The 15,704-nt window shown below is 38.4% G+C and overlaps 1 pseudogene; it reads right to left on the bottom strand.

Moving 5' to 3' along the window:
• Positions 1-8,121: 8,121 nt before the first annotated feature.
• Positions 8,122-8,391, bottom strand: LOC123784310 (non-histone chromosomal protein HMG-17-like; annotated as a pseudogene).
• Between the last annotated feature and the right edge of the window lie 7,313 nt (positions 8,392-15,704).

Genomic DNA, 15,704 nt, shown 5'->3' on the forward strand with positions numbered 1-15,704 from the left:
CAGGTTCAAGGATCCTTTCTTGGAAAGCTCACTCAGTCTCACAGTTGTTATCTCAAACTGGGAAAAACATGGGGTGTATGGTATGGGACTGAATTGTTTTCTCTAAGGATGTGAAAATAGAAAATATCTTGTTAAAACTGTTTGGGGAGCAATCTGGCAATATTTAACAAAACAAAACAAAAAACACAGACACAAATCTGTCAACCCATCAATCTCTATCCTGGAAATCTAATCCATAGGAATGAAAGTGCTGGCATCTAAAGATACATATGCAGTCACTTCTGCTGTAACGCTTTACTTTAAAAATGTGAATTTGTTCCAGTGCAATTGATATATTAGGGAACACTTTGAGCATAACATGAATTTTGCTTTGGCTTATGCACAATTTCCTTTGCAAGAAATACTAAGGGATGGCAGGAAACTGCACCCAGCTGAACCAAGCTGCCTGGGAAAACACAAAACACAGACACCTCATACATCTCCAGCTACCTCAGTTCTGTGTGTGTGTTAGGAGCCACACCTGTCCACATCTGGTGTTAAACTTTCCATCTGATTCCAGATAACCCTCCTTCTACCACTTCATAATAACTCACAAGCTACAGTGCTTCTGATGCCCACTTCCTCAAGCAAATTTCAGGTCTTTTTAAAGGTTGAGTGCCATATCTATTGTATTTATGTACTTCTTATCCACTTCTGTATAAAATTGTTCTACCATTGTTTTTATTGATTCCTATCTTTTTTTAAATGTTGTCCCCCCCCCCTTTTTTTGGTATATTGTTCCTCTAACCCCATATCATGAGAAGCCCTGTAGTTTTTATTGCACAATTTTATATAGCTAGGTGATTTTTAGGGTAAAAGGACATAAAATAATTAATTAAATGCAACTAGAGCTTTTAAAAATAAACATAATCCTAGACAATGAGGGCTTCTTAATTTGTTGCAGGATCTGGATTCATAAATAATTCCCTATAATACAAATCAGATTGTGACTTCCCAGGGGCTGATAGGCTTACCCAAAAGACAAATGGTGTGCTTTAGGAGTGTAACTGAGGGAGAAATACTGTACTGGCTTAACCTCGAAATGTTTTTGGCATCGTGGGGAGGATGAAGTGCACATAGAAAACATCACTACAGAGAAGCATGTGACAAATGTTAAATAAGAGTTGTGAGTGGGATATCCTAGGGTTTAGAAGGTTCCGTTTCTGGCTGAAGCCTGTAGGAAAGCATCATGAAGGAGATGGATGTAGGATATCTTTAAATTATAGATGGAACTTTTATGTGAAAGTTTTAAGAGCAGGTTTCAGGGTTTGAGGAAACAAAATATATGTTTTAAATAGTAATAGTCTGGAGGAGTTGAGTTTAGGTTTATTTTATAAACATGTGAATATCAACTTAATGTGGTAGTTAAGTACCAATCAGAAATCACAGATGAAAAGGTGTGAGTATACGTGGCGGTCACGTTCTGATTTCAGGAAAAACCACATTAGCCACTTCTCTTATGTTCTCTCATTGCATTTATTAGTCAGAAGAACCACTTAGGTAGACTGGCCTTCGGAGTTCTAGTTATAAACCATACTTTATTGTCTGGGGCATTGAGCAAGGCACTTTACCTCTCTAGCTGGATGTTTCTCCTCTTCGAAACGAGGATGTTGAATAAGATGGTCTCAAGTTTAGAATTCTGCAGTTCTTTGATAAGTTTCCATGGATTTGCAGGAATCATGCTGTTTTATATCTGTCCTTTAACTTTACCAAAATAAGGGTTCTTAAGATCTGGATTTATTTGTCATAAAAGAGTAGTCATCAAATGGAGTCCCTTATTTGCATGAAAGGAGATCTGTGAACTGGCACATTCTGATATGCTGGCTGATACCCACCAATTCAGTTCATTCTCTTTGCAGGAAGAAAGTATAACCTGTTGGTATAATATCATAAATTATACATTCACTATAGCTATTCAGAAATTGTGGAACTTTTTCCCCTTGAAATGTCACAATGATATTGACAGTGAAAATTCATTACATGCAACCATGAATATTAATTCTTGCTCTCTTCCAGAGGCCTCAGAGAGGCACCTACTCATGTTTCCTCTGTGCCCATGATATTTCTTAAAGACACACATACATTTCCCACTCACAATATTAAAAACGCTATCTTCAGGAATAAGAAAATACAAATAATATATGAAAATCAGAATTATAAACAGCTCACTGTGTGTACATATGGCTTCTTATATTTAGGAAGTAAGTTATAAAATATCAAAGCTGACTTCTCTTTTGGCATTAGTGAGAAAGGATTGGAACAAGCCTTTAATGGAAGAGTAATAGCCTGTAATATGTTTTACAAAGTCATTAGCAATGTCTTAATAGATTTATTTTCTATTTGAAATTGTCATGTTGGAGGTTAGGGTTTGGCCTATTAACCCAGTCTCCTTTTCTGTTGAGCGTATTGTAGTAGGTGGTCTCCAAAGCCTTTAGCTTACAAGCTTACAAGCCCGTTATAAACAGTTTCCTTTCAAAAAGTCATGAATTTGTAACAGATGGAATATACATGAACACACAATTTCTTCGAATGGCTCTCAGTTTAGAAATAGGTCTCAGAAATGTATGAAATTTGGTTTTGCATAGTTTAATTTGTTATGAATTCTTGAATGATTCAAAACATACTTTGCCATTCAGAACATTTCCAAAATGACTCCTAAACTGAGGAAGAACTTGTCATGAAATAGTGCAAAGTAAACATAAAATCATACCTATGCTGTAATAAACATTATTGAAGGGGAGGGAGTGGTCTCTCTCAGCTAGCAAGTGAGGATATTTGTTTCCGGTGTTATTATTTTTGCTGACTTACAACGGTTTGCTATGACACTGTTGTCTTTTACTGATTCTCACTTTATATTTTTGAGACAGAAATAGTCTATCAATTTTGGATTTAAAAAGAAGGCCAAATTCCTAAGTGCACATTGCTACTAGTGTTGCTGTAAGAATTAATAAATAACTTTTGAATCAAAATATAAGGGTACTTAGCAGTAGCCACAAACCAAAGTATTCTCAAAATTCAATCTTTTCTTGTCATTGTTCCAAGTTCTCATTCTAGAGTTAGGAGAATGCTGGCTTACCCTGCTTTCTGCCTATGATTTCTGTGTTCTGCTTTGATTTTCTTGTGCTTTCCCTCAATGCAAAAAATATGTGATTGAATACTTTGTTGACCCCTATTCTCATTTAAATGCAGATTGGGGGTTGGCTTCCACTTCCCCTTGGAGCAGGTATACCCCAGTTCACACTGATCAGGTGGCTATATTGGTGGGAAAAGCAGAAGAGGAAAGGATGTGCTATCCTGGGGTTTGCTGCCTGATTCAGAGAAGAGAGCTTGTCTGCAATTATTTTACATTGGAGCTTAGTGATTTGCTTTGTCCAGGCCAGTTTGGAAGCCTCTCATGACCATTATTGTTTGTTTTGATTTATGTTGGATTGAGAGAAATGTTGAAGCTTTTATTTTATTTTTTTTCTGAACGGTTGCATGTTTGTGTTTCAGTTTTACTGTTGGAATTGCCATGCAGCCTGAGCCAAGGTTATTTGGTCCTATTGGCTTTTGATTTCACATATGCCAAGGAGTTTGAAGGAGTTCCAGCAGACAGTTTGTTGTTTTTCAAAGTAGTTAGTTGTTTGTCAGAGTTCTGATCATGCCTGGAGGAAGATCTTCTAAGGCAACTTGAGAAAGCTATTACAATAAAAGGAATTTGGAAACGTGAGTTCTGTTACTGGACTCAATCACTGAATATTTTGGATCAGGTTCTCCGCTTTCTCCCTCAGTCTCTCCATCTGGACTATGGGAATGTGATACAATACAGGGATGGTGTTGTGATAGGCCATAAGTTTGAATTATAAGGTCTTGGCAAATATTTCAAGGTCCCTTTTAAAAGATGCATATTTGAAGCTACACTTAAGTAAGCAAAAATTATTTAAGATGTTCATTCTGAAAAAGCACCATAGGAAGATATAAACCAATAACCATGCCTGAAACATTATTCTAGAAAGCCAGATGCAAACTGTATAGAAAACATAGTCAAGTGTGATGCACGTGGAGAATTCTCATCAGACAGCTGAATTAAATGGCAGACGGACATGTAAAGTCTTGGTATGTGGGGAGATTTAAAATGTAGGTGTTCACATTTAATGCAAGGAAGGTATTTTGTGGCTAAATTTTCCATTGATTTGGATTAGTGCAAACACACAATAGCTACATTACTCTGCTTTTCCAGTGTTTCTCATAAAGACATTTTGTCTCTGATAGGAACAGAAGTAAATTAAGTTTGGGACTAGAAATTTGGGCCTCGTGTTATACGGAATTCTTTACAGGAGTCATGATACTCGTTTGGCGATTTCTTTTGCATGTGCTTCGGTTTCATGAGCCTTCCTGCTTCTTGATCTGACCTTTTCAGTACCACATTAAACTGTCAGTTTCTAGTGCTTATTTGGAACATTTTCAGAGTGAGCATATGGATTTTATAGTAAGTCTATATAACACCATTTTGACTCCTTGGTAACTTTTTCTCATCATAATATTATTTGCATTATATTGAATCATGTATATTTTGCTGGGCCAGCATGGGATTAGGATGTAATATAGAGAACGTGTTTTAAAACCATTTATGTAAAAATGAGAATCTGGATGAATGCCACTGCAGTCTAGCTATTGACTGGCAGGATATATAATGCACACTTTGGGCACGGAACATAATTTGAAATGATTTAGTAGGAAGAATAAAACATCTTTACTGAAATCCAAGGGGCAAAGGAATACTTTTCACTGCAGTTTTTTAGAACTCAAGCAAAGAACATGAATATTTATGTACATTCTTATGGAATACATAAACTGATATCATTTAATTTGGATGCTCTAAAATAACTTAATAGAATACATGGACAGACAATTCCCTATAGTTTAGGTACCTAAAACCATGAGATTTTTATTTCTCTTGAAATTCTCATCTTTGAAAACAATTCTGGAATGCTAATTACCAGGAGGTCTGTCAGGAACAAGCAGAACGCAGATTTGATTTGGTTTCAATTCATTCATGCTCCACCCAATACTGGATTTAGACAATGAAAGGTCTGCCTGAGGACTGCATAGTGGTCAGGTCAGGACCACCCAAATGTTAGATGGCTAGTGGAACTCATGCAAAGATCATCTAAGGACCCCCACCAACAGCTAATTCCTTTAACACCATCTCTTACATAGTGATTTAGAATTTATAAAATGCTTTCATATCCATTTCCTCTTTTGAGCCTTACAAGATCTTTTGAGTAAGGCAGATAAAAATAATCCAATTTTGTAGGTGGGGAAATTCGGGCTTGAAGAGACTAAGTAATTTGCCCACTTTACAAAATAGTGAGTGGTACCAGGGCTCATTTGCAGTTCTTGGGACTCTGACTCCAGTGCTCAGCCTGCAGAAGACACAAGTAAGATAAGGCAGGGAATATATCTGTGAATTATGGAAACAACTACTTTTCTTCATCTGCGCTTAATAATGGACTGAAGTACTCTGGGCCATCTTAATTACTTAAATATCCAGATGCTCAAAATTCTCTTTAGTGCTGCCTAACTGATGTGGCCACTTCTGTTTTTGTCTGAGGGATTGGAAAAAATCTTTCAGTATTCCAGGTCATTAGTAACACCAAATGTGCTAGCAAAAGCGTTTGATAGCTTTCAGTTACAGAGTGCAATTCTTGTCAGGTGAAAATGGCCTCTGTTGTATTTGTGTTTAATGAGGTTTATGGTTTGTTGCTGAGTTAAGGAACATAAAAGGAAGAGAAAAGCCATTGGCATGGCAAGCACTTTCTCTCTTCCTGCAAGGCTTCTCCTCTTATCAACTTGTCTCCAAAAATTCTGGGCATGAAACAAAAGGGGTAGACTGGCAACTGCTGCTTGTGGAGTCAGAATTGCTTCCCAGATGGCCCTTTAAATTTTGATCAGTGCTGCCTCAGCTTTTAAATGCTTTTACCTTCCTGCTAGAATCTTGATTCCTTCCAACCGCTACAATTCTGACTTAACCACGTCAAAATGCCATGCCATATAACCCTGGGAAATGCCTCTTAAAGCTCAACTATTCCTCAGGGGAATCTTATCTCTGCCCATCCTGGTCAGTTAGTGTTTTCCTCCAGTGGGCTGTCGCACACAAAGTAGGAAATCCACAGCCTTTTAACCCAACCTGAAAGGGAAATTTCCCAGCAAGATGTAAGGAAAGAAAGTGAGCCAGGAAAGAGGAAGAGATTAAAAAAAAAAAAAAAAAAAAAAAAGACTCTAAATGACAAAAGTAACCAGTTAACAATTCTATGGTCACATAAATAGTTTTGGTCATAGAAATTTAAAGAGACATATTGTTCAGTTTACAAATGTCTGTGTGTGTGTATATATATATATATATATATATATATATATATATAAAGCTTTATGTTATATATATGTATATATATATTACAGAAAAGATCTTTGGGGATTTTTGAAATATTTCTCTTTTACTAATTTGATCATCAATCAGTAGTCCAGAAAGTTAAAATATATGTGAAGGCAAAAGTAATTGATTAATTTTTCTTAGGGCATCTAATTTTCATTTCCTTTTTTTGGTTTATATGCAAATCACTGCATATTTTGCTGGGTAGGGTGGATCACGGGGAGGGAGGATACGTGGGATTCCTAGCCTCAAGGTGCTACATTAAAGGAAGATAAGAATAGCTCAGTTAAAACAGATTGGGACTAAGTTACAGTAGTTTGCTGCACCCCCCTACCTCCCATCAGTTACCTGCAGTCAGCTTCTGTCCGGAAGCAGGTGATCCTTCTTTAGACTTACTTTCAGAAGGTCATTGGTAGCGTAATGCTACATCACAGTGTCTACATCATTCATCTCACTTCGTTTCATCACGTGGGCATTTTCTCATTTCACATCATCACAGGAAGGGTGAATACAATACAGTAAGATATTTTGAGAAAAAGGCATGTTCACATAACTTTTTCTCAAACTGTGTCCAACTTTATTAAAGTTTCTTTTCATAAACAATCACGGTATTTCCGGCAGGACATGAGCAGTCAGTTGTTAAGAGTATATAACAAATTTCACTCATATGTGGGATTTAAGAAACAAAACAGATGAACATAGGGGAAGGGATGGAAAAATAAAATAAGATGAAAATTGAGAGGGAGGCAAGCCATAAGAGATGCTGAACTGTATGAAACAAACTGAGTGTTGCTGGAGGGGAGGTGGGGGAGGAAGGGGTAATTGGGTGATGGGCATTAAGGAGGGCATGTGATGTGATGAGGACTGGGTGTTGTACGCAACTGATGAATCAATTCTACCTCTGGAACTAATAAAAAAAAAAAGTATACAACAACTTTCAAATTCTCTTCTTCAGTGCACTACCAAAATCAGAAAGCCACTATAAAACTCAATGCAGTCTTCATGTGATGCTCTGAACAGGGAAAGTTTAGAGTGAAAGCTGACAGTTCACATTTAGCACGTTTTGACAACATTTTACAAGCCAACCCAGACTTTCAGGAAATAAAGTGAAAATGGCAGAATTATCAATCTGAAGATCCACAGGCTAAGGAAAGAAGTCTTTTGAGGGATGACATCTCCATGGTGACACTGTCAAGTGCAGATTACCTGACATACTGGGAACCTTGCTTGGCGTCAGGTTCCAACAGGTCTCTGGGCTTAAGGGAATCAAATCTATGATGAAGGCAGAGAGGGAGAAGAGGACATAAAAAATGAATTTTAGTTTTTCCATACCACAAGGCGTTTGTGCCAAGGTGCCTAATGTGAATCAACATCAAGGAATCCATCCTCCTGGGAACCAAGAGGAAGTTTCCCAAAACCAGAAGGAAAAGGTGTTTGCCTCCTATATCAATATAGCTTCAGAGATATTCTGTAAGTGACATATGCCCTTCCTCCAAAACAACAATGAAATGTTCTGGGGCTAACAACATAGCTTAAAAAAAAGTAAAAAAAAAATTCTTTTTTTTTTTTTTATAAAACTTGATAAAACTTTTTAAATAAAACTTGATAAAAAATAGTGTTTCAAACTGTACAGCCATCAGAAGTACACAGTTATCAAAACTGCTCATGCTTCACTTGGCATCTCCAGCACCATCAGCTTTCTGTGTCTGGTCTGCAAATCATCTCTGTTTTGCAGGGTTATTCCCATCCTTGCCAACATCAGCTTTCCCCCTTTTCCCTTTGGGTACCTTCCCTCCCTTCTTTGAAGGGGCCTTTTTAGGTTTGGGCTCTGGCTTTGGAGGAGCATGTTTAGGAGATAATCTTGCAGATCTTCTCTGTGGCTCATCTTTCACCTCGGTTTTATCTCCTTTAACATTCTCTTTCCAGCCTTTCTTGGGCATGGTGGTGACAGCGGGGGTCATAGGTGCTGGACATGGGCGTGCAGCAGTATGTGGGCTTCGGTCGGTACATGGGTTGTTCTCACCTCTTCTTCTTCACACTATTCCACGTAAATTTTATTGTAGTATACTATAGTTATTCTTTCATCATTAGTTACTGTTATTAATCTCTTACTCTGAATTAATAAATTAAACTTTATCATAAGTATGTACGTATAGGAAAGCTCATAGTATATATGGCGTTTGATTCTCTTTGAGGTTTCAGGCATCCACTGGGAGTTTTGGAAATTATCCCCCACAGATATGGGGGAACTACTGTATGTGCTAAGACCGTGAAAGTTTACAGACCACAGAGAAGGGAGACAAGGTTCTGTAAAAGACATAGGCTTTTCTTGAGACTTACTAAAGGTCATGAAATTTTACTCATTTCGTTGAGTTTTCAACACTCTTTTATTTTTCTTCTACTTCTGTCAAGAATTATTTTCAAATAAGGGTAATTATTTGGAGTGAAACCTGAGATAAAGCAGATTCTGCTCCTTCAGCTGAATAAGTGCCAGGCAACTGACAGAGACCTCTGATTGGTCAGGCTGGTGAGATATCACTTGTGATCCTAGTTGAAGGGGTAACGCTTGGGACCCATGTTTCATTGAATACTTGTTAGAACTCATGCTGGGATTCTCCGAATCAGGTAGATGCCACAGGTATAATAACTAAAGACCTGTGGCCAGATCATTTAGAGAGCCCTAGAAAAGCAGACTTTCTCCATTAATTTCTTACATTTGGTAGGCTGTTTTCAGTATAAATAGACATATCCCAGCACTTGAGAAGACATCTTAAAGGTTTCGAGGCTTTCTTTCCCTTCAATAGTTTGACTAACTTTTTATGTGTTTGTTTTTTCAATAACATATCAAAGGTGAAAAATCACTTGACTCACTAAACTAATTTAGCATAACTGGAGGTTACTGAGATGATCTATGTCATCCTTCATCCTGCTTTCTGGAGGCAGGATTCATCAGTTGTTACAGACTCCATGCCTGTTAAAAAGGTGCTTGTTAGTTTTTAGGACTTCACGGCTATTTTTTTTTTTTTTTCAAATAAAATCCCGTGACTTCCCTCAAGCAAGAAAATGATAGAAAATTGGAATTGTCTTTCATTTCTTAATTCTCAGACTCAAAAAGAGAGGCAACTGGAATTATCTTTCTCTTTCTGTGTGTTTCTGGTGTGTGTGTGTCTGTGTGTGATACACCACAAAATTTTTTTATGAGGAAAGAAAAGAATACTGGTCAAATAACTACATAAGAAAATTTCAGGGAGAGTTTTCGTCTTTTCTTTGGGTGGAGAGATGCACATAGATAGTAGTCTGTTCTATAGATAGAATGTTTTAGGTCAATGACTTTGTTTCTACCTTCATCTACCTCAGAGGAGAGGAGGACTTCCTGAGTGCAAACATATTTTGTGGGGTCTTTGTTGGGAAAAAAAAAAAAAAAAACAGTGGAAAGAATGGACACTTGGAAAATACATATTTCAAACAGTTGGACAAGGACAGCTGGTTCATTTTTTTCTTCCTGCCAAGGCATTTCCACTTACAATTCAAAAAACCACAGTTTGATATTGGATTTAGAACCAAGTTTTCAAAGAAACATATTGCCAGGGAACATGCATGAAATTCCCACTGATAATAGCATTAAACACAAAAGATGGAATCTGACCGCCCACGATGGTCTCTCCTTCTGGCATATCAGGTAACCAGCTAACAGTATATCTTTGGACATACCAAATGTATTGCTAGACTGTAAGCTGCTTGTGGATAGGTGCTGGCTTGATTTATCTTTTACACAACTCTGTAAATAACAGATACTCAATAATCATCTATATAACACTATATTTAAGCCTATAATTTCAGTGAGACTCCTATGTTAGCAGGGTCTGCTAAGAAGCAGATCTGCTAAAAAAAAAAAAAAATACCAAGACAGAATTAAACTTGCAAGAAAATTTTAGGGGAAATGCCTATGAACAAAAAAGGGGAGGAACCTGGGAAAGCCTGCGAGAGACTTCGGACTATAATGCGCATCTGACGCCAAATGAGGGAAGGTAGGAAGGAAGTTTGGGTAGACCTTAGTGCCATTCTAGACCAAAGTGCAATTCTTAGACCGAAGTGCAATTCTAAGAAGAGTTTGGCGAGGCCAGTGAGGAGTCCTCAAGACAAAGTTGTTTATCAGAGGAATCTCACATCTGCCAGGAGAAGGCATGATTTTAGTGTCTCTGTTGCACTCAGTCATTGATTGGGAATAGCTGGTGGAAATTGTGACCTCAGAACAAAGACAGTAGTCAGATTTCAGAATGCAGCCCCAGGACTCTTAATCAATTATGCTCTCGAAGAAGGAGATCTGAGAGACATATTTTAATGGCCAAAACAACCCTTGGTAAAAATTTGTGCATCTTTTGATAAGTGAATTTTTCTTCTTGGACAAGATTTATTGGTGGTTGTAAAGATTAACTGAGATGATATATATAAAGTGCTTAGCACAGCACATAGCACATAGTGATTGCATGATAAAAGGCAGCTCTTTTGTTATCATTAATGATATTACCTGTCAAACTACCATTTACTGAACCTAGTTACGTACTAAACACAATGATGGGTACTTAACATGCAATGGGACATAACAGAGAGAATACTTGTTTTGGTTGTAGACAAAATGAAGTTTAAACCAGGATGGGGCACTTACCAGTTGTGTGACCACATTGGGCAAGTTATTGAGTCTCTGAGCCTCAGTTTCCACATCTGTAAGACAGATATAAAATGCCTGCAATATAGGGTGGTGGAGGGGTTAGAAGAAATAAAATAGGAGTGCCTGGTACATATCAGGAATGCTATGCACAGTTCTTACTTTCATTTCCAGACATCACAGAACCTAGCAAAATTGTCAGGCCTGAGAGGCTGAGCTGTATCGACTATGTCACTAGGGCTCTCCAAGCCTGCAGGCTTCCTTTCAGGTTGGGCCAAAGGGAAGCCCTTGCAAGAAGCTGTGGGAGGGAGATGACAGCTCAGGAATATACCTCCTTGTCCCCTTCCCTGTGAGACCTGGCTGTGTGTCTCTACCAAAATGTCACAATTCTTCATAAGATAATGGACTTCACCCAATTCTCTCTCCTGCTGAATTCTGGTAACTGCTTCCTCTCCTTTCTCTTCACATCCACCGGTGGTGAGACCTCAGCTGTCACTGTCCCCAGATTATTGCACTCGCCTTTGTAGCTCTCCTAAGTCCACACATTAGTGAGTCATCTTGCTGAAATACCTCCCTCTGAATTAATCTACTTTGAGTAGATCTTCACTTTCTTGCTGGGACCATCAATGGATTTTAGTTCCCCTTTCCTCAACCCTACATCCTCTCTCCATGAAATATATCAGCGTTAGATGTTCTTTTAGTTAAAATAATAGCTTCTTAAATGGAGAGGATGAAAGACAAAAAGAGTGGTAAAGTGTCCTATATTTAGAATCTGGCACCAAAATAACTGGTTTGACTTATGAAAAAACTTACAAGCTCTTTCAAAGAAAATAGTCTTTGTAAACAACAATGCTAAGACTTAGGGAGAGTAGTGTGGACAAGAAACTCTACCCTTGACTGTTGAACCCCTGGATGATTTAGGGTACATCCCTTAAGTTCTCTGACCCTTAAATAAGAATGTAGGCAAATGCGTGGCTGAGCCCCTTTTGGCTGTAACAATACTGGCCAATAAAATGCTATCTATGGAGGGAGATTTCATTTTTGGGTTCTTGGAAAGGCACTTTAAAATTCTTGGTCAAAGAACAAATGTATCAAAGCAGATGATTTTGTCTTCTGCGTGTGCTTGGAATCCACTTGGAAGGATCTTCTGGCTGACATTGAGGACATTCCCAGGCAAGATCAGAGTGATTCCTGGTGAGTCCTTAGGTGGATGGTGGGCTGGCAGGGATAACGTCATACCCAGGAAAGGTTTGCCTGTTTTTCCAGCTGGAATGAAGCCTAACAGCCCTAGAATAAAATAGCTTGAAATCAGTGGCCCTAGGTAGAAAAATGTTATTAAAGAAAAGAATGGAAAATCAGACACCATCAGTGTGAATGTGAAAGCTCCAGCCAGCAGACAATTTCAAACAGATTTGCAGAAATTTTTCAAGAGCTACTCAGAGGGGTCTGTGTTTTCTCGGACCTCAATGACCAGACAAGGGGCCCATATGATACCTGCAGACTTGAGACAGATGACCTGTTCTCACTCTCTGCTTTTTGGCATTGAGAACAAGCAAGGGGAGCTTTCTCCCTGGGTGGGAGATGTTTTCCTAATGGTTAAAGGAAAAGTTTTGGCTCCTGGTTTGGAAGTGGCCACACACCACCCTCATTAAATTATGTTTTAAAGGATATGAGTGAAACTTTATAATTGAAGAGAAATTGGATTGCCTTTGCTTTTTTCTGGGGGAAGAAACTCAGAGTGCTCAGCAGCTGAAACAATAGATGCCAGGAATTAGAGGAGAGCAATACTAAAATCTGACTGAAAGCTGTGAATGGGACAAAGTTTTCCTTAATTTTTCATACACTCCTGATTGCTTCATCCCCTGCTGTCTTCCACACGTCACTTAAGCATCCTCTGTGGCTTGACTTTATGCTGCTATTAATCTCCTTTTTGAAAAAAAGTGACAGACTGCAGAGCACCACACACTTTGTCATCACCACAGTCTAGTCACTCTCTTTCATCTCAGGTGCCAAGAACACCAAGCACAAGGTCCTTTCTGGAAAAATACAAGACTGTGTGTGTGTGTGTGGGTGACAGCCTTTGCCAGGGAGGTCATGCTCAGAAGAAGAAATATAGGATTTGGAGCAGATGTTCTTGTTAAATGTTTACTATCTATGCTGTTTGGGCAAGTCTCTACCTCCCTGAGGCTCATCTGTAAAGTGGGGCTATTGTTAAAACTCAACCTTGCATGATTGTTGAAATGAGTAAATGAAACAATGTATGTAGAGATACTTTGTGATTGTGATTTACTAGGTAAATATTAGTTGTAATTAATATGATCCATGTAAGAAAAACACTTTCATTTTTTTCCAATTGACCTGTTTCCACATTGTTTTGTGATACAGTAATCACTTTGGGGAATTTACCTTCTTGAAATTGATCCACTCATATTTATTAAGCATCTGTTTTGTTCAAGGCCTTTTGCTACATGCTCTGGCAGATAAAAAGATGATTACCACATGGTTCTTGCTCTCTTGGATCATACAAACTAGTCAGGGATTTAAGACACTCAGTATAGTTTTCTCACCACAGCCTGTTTTTTCACTTTATGTGGCCCTCGTGGTGGTGTGATCATGAAGCATTCTCTCCTTTCCTCCCTTTCCCTGTTCTTGGAGTATTAGTTGAAATTCTTTGATTTTAGGCGATAGAAATGAACTCTGGCTGATGTGAGCAAAAATGAGAATTTGGGTGGGACATTAAGGCATTAAAGTCAGGAAGGTCTCGGTAGGTTCTCTAAAAGCAGAGCCTGAGACAGGGATTGAGGTGCCCATGGTTTATTGAGGAGTTGTTCTTCAGGAAAACTTGTAAGGAATGGAGGGAAGTGGTATAGTTAAGAACAAAGAGCTACACAAGGATGTGGTCTTAGGTAAAGTTTATGTTTAGCTTTGGAGGTGTATATTTTAGGGTGGACTTTCATACCTCCCTATCAGTCATTGGCTGCCTTGGAGTGGGGGATACTGAAACCTCTCAGGCATTTCTGAATGAGATATCCCAGTCAGGCAAGGGCAATGTTCTGGAGAAAGTTGCAGTTATAAGCTGTTAGATGCAGCACACACAGAGGCTGTGTGGTAGATACACTGGCTGGTAAAGGGGATATAAATGGGATACCACAGCATCTACTGTAGGAGGGCAAGAAGGTAAGAGTCAGGAAAGGTCATGACCCAGAGCTATCTGAGAGATATAGTGGATCTCAGTATCAAAATGAGTTGTTATGGTATTAGAGTGAATGAGCACCAACCACTTTCCCATTACTGGAATACTCTGCTTAAATTCAAAGTCCAAAAAGTGGGGGCTCCGATTGGACATTAGAATAGAGAAGTTCCCTTTTTCTGTGGGTCACTAATTGGGGAACATACAAAATAGGAATTGAAGTAAATCCATCTACAGTAGGAGAAAATGAGGCCGTTCTCCACATACCTAGCTGGGGACAAAGCCGAGAGAGAGTCTGAGATATAAATCTTCAGGCATAGTTTTACCCAAGATGAAGGCAGCAGCATTTCTTAAATTCCCAGTTAGTCAATAAGCTCCCTTTTGGCTAAAACTACAATTTATATCACTTGCAATCAAATGATTTGTGGTAGGCAGAACGTTTTGGCCCTCTGATGTGTGAATGTGATGTTACATAGCAAAAGGGACTTTACAAATATAATTAAGGTTACTGATCAGCTAGACTTAAAATAGGGAGATTATCCTGAGTTATTTGGGGGCAGACCTAATATAACCACATAAACCCTAAAAAGCAGAGATCTTTCTCTGCCTGGTAGCAGAGCAGTAAGTCAGAGATTTCAGGTGCTATTGTTGGGTTGAAGATAAAAGGGCCACTTGTCAAGGAAATGGGAATCTTAGTCCTACATCAACAGGGAAATGAATTCTACCTCAAAGTGGGATCTCCCCCAGAACTTCTAGATTAAATCCCAGCCCAGCTAACACCTTGATTTCTGCTTTGTGATCCCTGAGTAAAGATACCTTGGGAGATGTTATGCCTGAACTTCTGACCCACAGAACGTGAGATAGTGAGTATTGTTTTAAGCCACTGAATTTGTGGTTATTTGTTACAGCAACAATAGAAAACTAATACATGGGCCAAATAAATGGTACTTCTTCATTTGGTAACATTTATGGTGCCCCTGCCTTGTGACTGAATGTCTAGAGCCACATGGACACAAACCCTAAATACTAAAAGTAAGAAATTATGCAAGGCTCGTCTTAGACGCTTTATGGCCTCTTGATAAAGAATGTTTGCTCCAGTCTTACTTGTCTGTTTTGTGAAAACTTCCTGGCACACAATAGGTATGAACTCCTATTCGTTCTGCTAAACTGAATGGTTTTACAATACTATTGGTTCAACAGTACACAGTGCTAAGAAGTAAAAAGCTAAGGACTTTATTGTACATTGTAAATCATTCTTTAAAGAATATTTTCTGGTTCCTGGTTTGGCTTTCAATCTATATTATAGGTAAAGATGAAAAAAAAATCTTTTGAATGTGTAGGGTTTCTTCTTCCTTAAAATATAGAATTCCTACTTTGGTTTTGGAACTAAGATTAAC

The sequence above is a fragment of the Ursus americanus genome, chromosome 4, assembly GCF_024610735.1.
Source record: "Ursus americanus isolate L20-20 chromosome 4, mUrsAme1.1.p, whole genome shotgun sequence".
In the NCBI taxonomy this organism is placed as follows: Eukaryota; Metazoa; Chordata; class Mammalia; order Carnivora; family Ursidae; genus Ursus; species Ursus americanus.